The 7,020-nt window shown below is 35.2% G+C and overlaps 1 long non-coding RNA gene across 1 annotated transcript in view; it reads left to right on the forward strand.

Moving 5' to 3' along the window:
• Window positions 1-7,020, forward strand: part of LOC132180419 (uncharacterized) — a 45,279-nt gene that overhangs the window by 24,738 nt on the left and 13,521 nt on the right. The window lies entirely within an intron of this gene.

The raw sequence follows: 7,020 nt of genomic DNA on the forward strand, positions 1-7,020 counted from the left end.
GCATATGGTTGTGCATTTTTAGTATAATGTAGTTTCCTTGTGCATATCTTTTTTTTTTCATCTATGGTATACTGCTCAACTTCTTAAATGAATTCTTGACATGTACTTGGAAATTGTTTTTAACAAATGTCCTTCCTTTCTATTTTATTTTATTCAGGTTGATCTACAGGGGATCCTGTCAAGGAGTATTACTTTCTCTTTTGCAGCAATTAGCTTGTGATATCTATAACGATCTACCCTAAAAACTTGTTTCCATCATAGATGTGGCTAATGTCAAAATCCCAACAGACTTGATGATTGCAATGCAGGTGCGACCCATATTTGATCAAGTCTATAACATACTCAACCATCAATGTAGCTGGCCTACAATTACTAGTGTTGAGCTCACAAGTGTTCGACTTCTATTGCATGTCATGAATTCGATGCTCATCGTGACTTGTAAATGACTATACTTTCTTTAAATCGTGCAAATTACATTAAGCCACGCTGTTAATGCATTGTGGAGGTTTTGCAAATCTCACTGGAGAGGGGTCCCAACTGAGTAGAGTCAAAATTATCATTAGGATTTGTGAAATAGGCTAGGCTCTTTGGATTTATATCGTAGCTTCCCTTTGTTACCTTGTCCAAAGTTTTATGCCGAAATGAAATTTTGCATTTTGTATTCCATTTATTTTCCAATCTCTTTTACTATGTTAATATGTTATATGATTTTGTTCTATGCTCTATCCTAGTCAATTCAGCTGAGGGTTTTTTTTTTCCTTCTTCTTTTTGTTTTGTTTTGTTTTGTTTTGTTCTTCTATGTTAATTAATAGGTGGGATTTGAATAATTGATATAAAAAAAATTAAGCAGTATTTGGCAAAGGAAAAAAAAAAAAAGCAATAGCAATTTATTTCTAAAAAAAAAAAAAAATTATTGGAACACTAATCATCAGCAACGATTATGTATAGTTGTCACTAATAATGTGCATATAATCATCACTGAAAGGATTAATATTAGCGAAAACCTTATGTCGAAACCTGGCTCTATGACTTTGCTGATGGCAACAACAGCGGCGCCACCAATTAATCAGCTGAGTTCGGTGATGGCAACGCTTGGCCCTGTGCATGGTTAGCTGCATTTTCATTTTGTTTAATTTCTGATGGCATTGTTTTGCATTAGATTTTTTTTTTTGGTTGGTAGTTGGTACAATCTTTTGTGATGAGTGGATTTACAGAGTTATCCCTACAATTTGATTCTAGACCTTAAGATTTAGGAAGAATGAGGTAGAAGTCGAAGTTATGATGACTATCTTAAGAAACCTCATAATAGTCTTGATAAACAACCAAAACAACCAAAACAATTATCTCATAGCTTTGATGAACACCTATATGAGCCTCCCAGCTAGAACACTTTGAATTGGGAACATGGATACATGATACTTGAGGTTGTGTGTGGCAGAAGTCCAGGGATTATGATCGATCACCATCATCATTTCTATTCCTTAGTTACTTATCAAAAAAAAAATTTATATTCCTTAGCTTTTTTTTTTTTTTTTTGACATATCCATACAAGAGGGGGTGGGGGATTCAAACTAGTGACCTCCGCTTCATTAGGCGTGATCCCAGCTGATTGAGCTATCTCTTGGGGACATTTCTATTCTTTAGTTGATTGGGTTTGGATGTTACTTCGTGAAGGCAACGTGCGTGGTGATTATAGCCATTAATTTGTTTTGTAACCAAAGGTTGTTCTGTAACCCTTCAGAGTACAGTTTTTACTACAACATTGTCTTCCAAAGGTTGCCCTGCAACCAACATGCGTCGCGAGTAATTGTCACGAGAATTCGTAACTGAACAAGTAATACGCCTGTCAACCGGAAAAGAAGCAGGATTCTACTTCTTATTCCGACCTATTTTGCTAATCAAATTAATTAGCGGTAGGAAATTTGAGGTTCATAGGCCTCTAAAACACTAGGTTTGAGAATTAACTTTTGCATGTCTTATTGCACCCCAAACATAGGTTTAAATAGAATTAATTTCTACCATTTGCAGCGGAAGCATGGTGGAATTTTCCCCGATGTAACAGTAACGCTATTGCAGAAGGCTTTAGCTCATTATAGAGCTCATGTCTTTAATTAAGTTTCTTGGGTTAGACTTTAGAGCATCTCCAAGAGAATAAGCAAATCTTATATAATTCACAAGGTCTAAATAAAAAAATGTCGGAGAAAATGAGAATTCAAGACAGTTTGATGTTTATAGGCTTGTTCAAAACCCGATTAATTCCAAGCCAACTTGAATTTTTGAGCCAACACGAGTTGATATATTTAACAGGTGAGGCACCAAATATGAAATATTTAATTTAAATCGAAGGTAAATTGATGAAGTTAAAATTCGAATTTAAGACCTCTAGTTCTCATACCTTACAAAATTACTATTTTTTGAAAAAATTAATAAAATAAAAAAAATTAATCATTTAATCTATAATGAGCAACAACATTGTCAAGGCTGCGCTCGTAAAAGGTCGTGTCATTGTCCGCGAAGACTTATCACTTGAGTTTAGATAAAGTGATCAAAGGATTGAATGGCCTCATCAAGCAAAGGTCACTAGTTCAAATCCCCCTCCCCCTCTTGTGTGGACATGTCAAAGGATTGAATGGCTGAAAATTGAAATAAGGCATGCCCTCATGCCTTATTTCAAGTTTTGTTCTATGGCTTCTGGCATGCCTTATTTCAAGTTTTGTTCTATGGCTTATGTTAGTTCTTGTTGTTTGGCCAATTCGGTGATAAAAGGAAGTCTGAAAGCATCAAGTTCGAGTCCCTGCCAAGGCTGTTCGGACAGGCTCTCCCCCTATTCAAACAACATTTCCATAATGCTATTTTCACCCTTTGCAAGCCTTGTCTGGGCAACCCCTCACCCTGTCTGGACAGCATTTTCCGAAAGTGCCGAAATGCGTCTTCAAAGCTTGCTATCCAGACAAGCACTAACCCTGTCCGGAAACCCCGTAGAAATTATGCCCAAAACGTCTGTTTTATGTGGGCCTAGGTCTAGGGTTTTGTATATGTTATAAATACATCTTTAAAGAAGAGAGACACGAATTTTAGAACCTTATAGTTCGTGAGAGGTTGTGCTTGAGTGATTATTTTTTGTGAGCCAAATTGATTCCTTGTAGAGGATTTTGTTAGTTTTGATTGTGCGCTTCATTAAGAAGTTTATCGGAAGGATCCGATAAAAGAGAATCACGCTGATGAAGATTGTGAGCGAAGAGACGAGTTAGAGACTTGTCGATCTTACAGAATCAAGGTCTTTCATCGGTTTGTATATATATGTGTTCCTAGTGTCTGTAATCTCTGAACATCTTTTGATAGTGATTTCCTAGGTTTGGCTGCCCCGAAAAGGTTTTACTTTTAGATTGTTTTTTAAAAGGTTTCATTTTCGTCACCAAAATCATTATGTCTGATTGATTTACTGTTTTGATTATTTTGGTGATTAACTGTTTATGGTTAAATATCTGTTAATTTCACATAAACTATGATATTTCCTTATTAAGCGTTTTTCAATTGGTATTAGAGCGGTTCACTCTAAATTAAGTGAAGGAAACCCTAGGAAAGAGGTAGAGCTGAAAGTGTTGCCCCCTCAAGAGTCGTTTGGGTATTTATCCAGATTTCTATATGTTTTTAAAATTGTGTTTGATAGCTTTGTTTGGATTAGAAGCACGATCCTGATATTTAAATCTGGAGATGCACACATTAATAGTGAAACTGGCCACAATACAAGCTAACGTCAGAGACATGAATCATTTTAAGGCATACAAACATGTAAAATAACAGATGTTAACACCCTAAAATTTTTGAAATTGCTCAGGCACACCTTCAACCACCCTTTATTAAGATGAGTTTGTCTAGTTAAACCACCTTAATTTTCATTGATGATCGATCTATGGGGCTGGGTCAGACTACGGCTCTGTTAGACTTGAATGAGCACCTGCGGTTCTTACTGTCAAGGTTCTCATGTGCAGCTCCCAATGAGTAAATGCTAATATAATCATGCACAAATAAAACAGCAACAATTAATCTCTCCCACTTACCTTTTTTTTAATTAGGAAAAGAAGAAGAAGAAGAAGAAGAAGAAGAGCTTGTCTAAGTATCATGGCTTTGTGCAGGCAAAGGTACGTACATGTAGACAGAGCAGCATTATTTCAAACAACACAGCCCCTTGCAAATTTCTCATTTAGCAAATCAAAAGCCATGAGCACTTGGATCCTTGATCACGTACGGTCACAGGGCACGTACTCGCATTGGATCACACTGCCCAGGAGTAGAGTACAGAGTACCCTATATTAATCAAACAATTGAAATATGAAAACTAGAGTCTTATCACTTATGAATTAGTTGTTCAAAATCATTGTGATTTCAACATAGAATTTCTCATTGCGAAATTCTAACACATGCTCTATATTGTGTACTAGGACACTTTGAGAATTCTTTTGTAGCTAGATGCTTATAAGATTTAAGAAGTAAAATATATATGAGAGGAACGCACATGGTGATGGAATCTTTTCAAATTTAATTTGAAGTTAAACGATGCAGCATGCAGCATGCAGCACCCCTATGAATAACAATCAATAAAAAAAGCCGATCTGTTACTTTTTATTTTTTATTTTTTTCTTGAAACTTTTTGTCGATTTCTTTCTCTATCAATAAAAAAAGCCGATCTGTTACTTGTTATTTTTTTTAAAATTTTTTTCTTGAAACTTTTTGTCGAATTCTTTCTATCAATGCCTTTGGATCTTTGACCTTGTTTGTTAAACTACATCACATTCTCCCACACTATTCATTTCATTTTTCAAATAAATCAACATCAAAATATTCTCACTATTTATATCACATCATTCACTTTCATATCACATCATTATTTTTTATTACTATTTAAATTAAAAAATCACTACAAAACAAAACGTTTCCACTTTTCAATACAACCATTTCACTTTTTTATACTAATTATTACACTCATTTTTTTCCTCATCAATCATGAACAGTGTATTGTAAAGGGCTTGTTGTTGACCAAACAAGGCCAAATGTCTCGGTTGTTCATTGAGCATTGGGTTATCAAAAAGCACTTTTTAAAATTAGGGAAAACTTCACTTATCCCCATGAATTTACGCGCCTTTTGCAGATAGTCCCATTGTTTAAAATCTCTCACTTTTGTGTATTTAACTTGAATTTCCTTCCATGCCACTTATCCCATTCTGTTAGGATTTTATGTGAAATCCTAATGGAGCCCTTCGCACGTGTCGCGCATGTAAAAAACGTTTTAATGCTTTCTTTTAAGCATTAAAATTCGCAGTTTTTTTTTTTTTTTTCTTCCTTTTTTATCAATGCTATTAAAAAAAACATAAAAAAACATATGTTGTTGAAATACATGTGCATTTCACATGCTTTGGGGACATGTGCCACTTTATTAAAATACATTCTAATATGGTTTGTATGAATTAACTACAAACCAATTTGCAAGCTAAATTCTATTTCTCTAATCTATGGGTTTACTTGTGAGATTTAGTGTTTCCATGCTCATTCTATTTAATTATTTGAGGTTGTCGTGTCAAACTTCTATTACAGGATGTAAAATAATGGGTTTACATTAAAGCTTGATAGAAGTTATTCTCTTACTTATATTTTAGCTAAAACTTTCCTTTCCTTAAGCTCTCTTCATATTCTCTATTATAATTTTTGTCATATTTGTACTTTATATTTAAGAAATAGGAAAATGCTAAGTGTTCTTCTAGTATTCTTCTGGTGTCCTTCCAATTATGATGTGACTTTTAAAACTATCGTTGAATTTGAGATTATTATTATTAACTTTTAATCTATCAGTGATATTAAAAACCACATTACAATTAAAACGACACCACAAAAATACTAAAAGAACATCTAATATTTGAGAAACCATCTTCCTCCCTTATCGCATTTTCAATGCCTTCGGATCGTTGTCTCCGTGGTTCATCGAGCATCGGGTTATCAAAAAGCACTTTTTAAAATTAACATAGGTCGAGGACCAATCACGTGGGTTCAAATAACGAGTTATAGCATCCCATTACTCTTTCTTATAGCATCCCATTACTCTTTCTTTCTTTCTTTTTTTATCACTTCGTCTGCCTAACCTGTCCATTACTTTGAGACAAACCCACATGGCCTCGTCCGACTTTCTTTAATTAATTACGAATCAAACGATGCAATAAAATCAGCTTGGCTTTTCCATCTGCTTTACACCAAACACATCTTCCTTCTGGCTGAATCATCAACAGCTGATTTTGGCATCACTCCACTCACCAACGAGAAATGGCCGAAGGAATTCTCTTCAACACAGCTGAGGGCATTATTAAGAATTTGGGATCTCTTGCTCTCCAAGAGATTGGACTGCTATGGGGTTTCAAAGACGAGCTTCAAAAGCTTAGGGACACTGTTTCCGCTATTCAAGCAGTGCTTTTGGATGCGGAAGAGCAGCAGGCCAACAACCATGCTGTCAACGATTGGCTTGGGAAGTTGAAGGATGCCATGTACGAAGTCGACGATTTGCTGGATGGCTACTCCACTCAACTTTTACGAAGACAAGTGATGACACAAGATAAGAAGGCAAAACAGGTAAATTCATTAATGTGCATACAATGTCATCCGTAAGCAAAGCATTCCCAGACCTGCATCGAAATATTTTTTTTACGTAGTTTAAAATTCCTTATCAACATTTTAAGGAAAAATCCACAACAACAACTTGTTCATTATATTGTTAAACCCAACTATTCAACGGTACTCAAATTCTAAAAATATCACAGTATGATCGGATTCAAATGGGTGGTTTACAATTACAGGTACGCATCTTCTTTTCCAAATCGAACCAGCTTGTGTATGGCCTTAAAATGGGTCATAGGATCAAAGCAGTTAGGGCAAAACTAGATGAAATAGCAGCTGATAAGATCAAATTTGGCTTCACTGAACGCCTTATAGTGACACGTGAGTTTGAGCATAGGAAAAGGGAAGACACACACTCTT

The sequence above is a fragment of the Corylus avellana genome, chromosome ca5 (genome assembly GCF_901000735.1).
Source record: "Corylus avellana chromosome ca5, CavTom2PMs-1.0".
Taxonomy (NCBI): domain Eukaryota; kingdom Viridiplantae; phylum Streptophyta; class Magnoliopsida; order Fagales; family Betulaceae; genus Corylus; species Corylus avellana.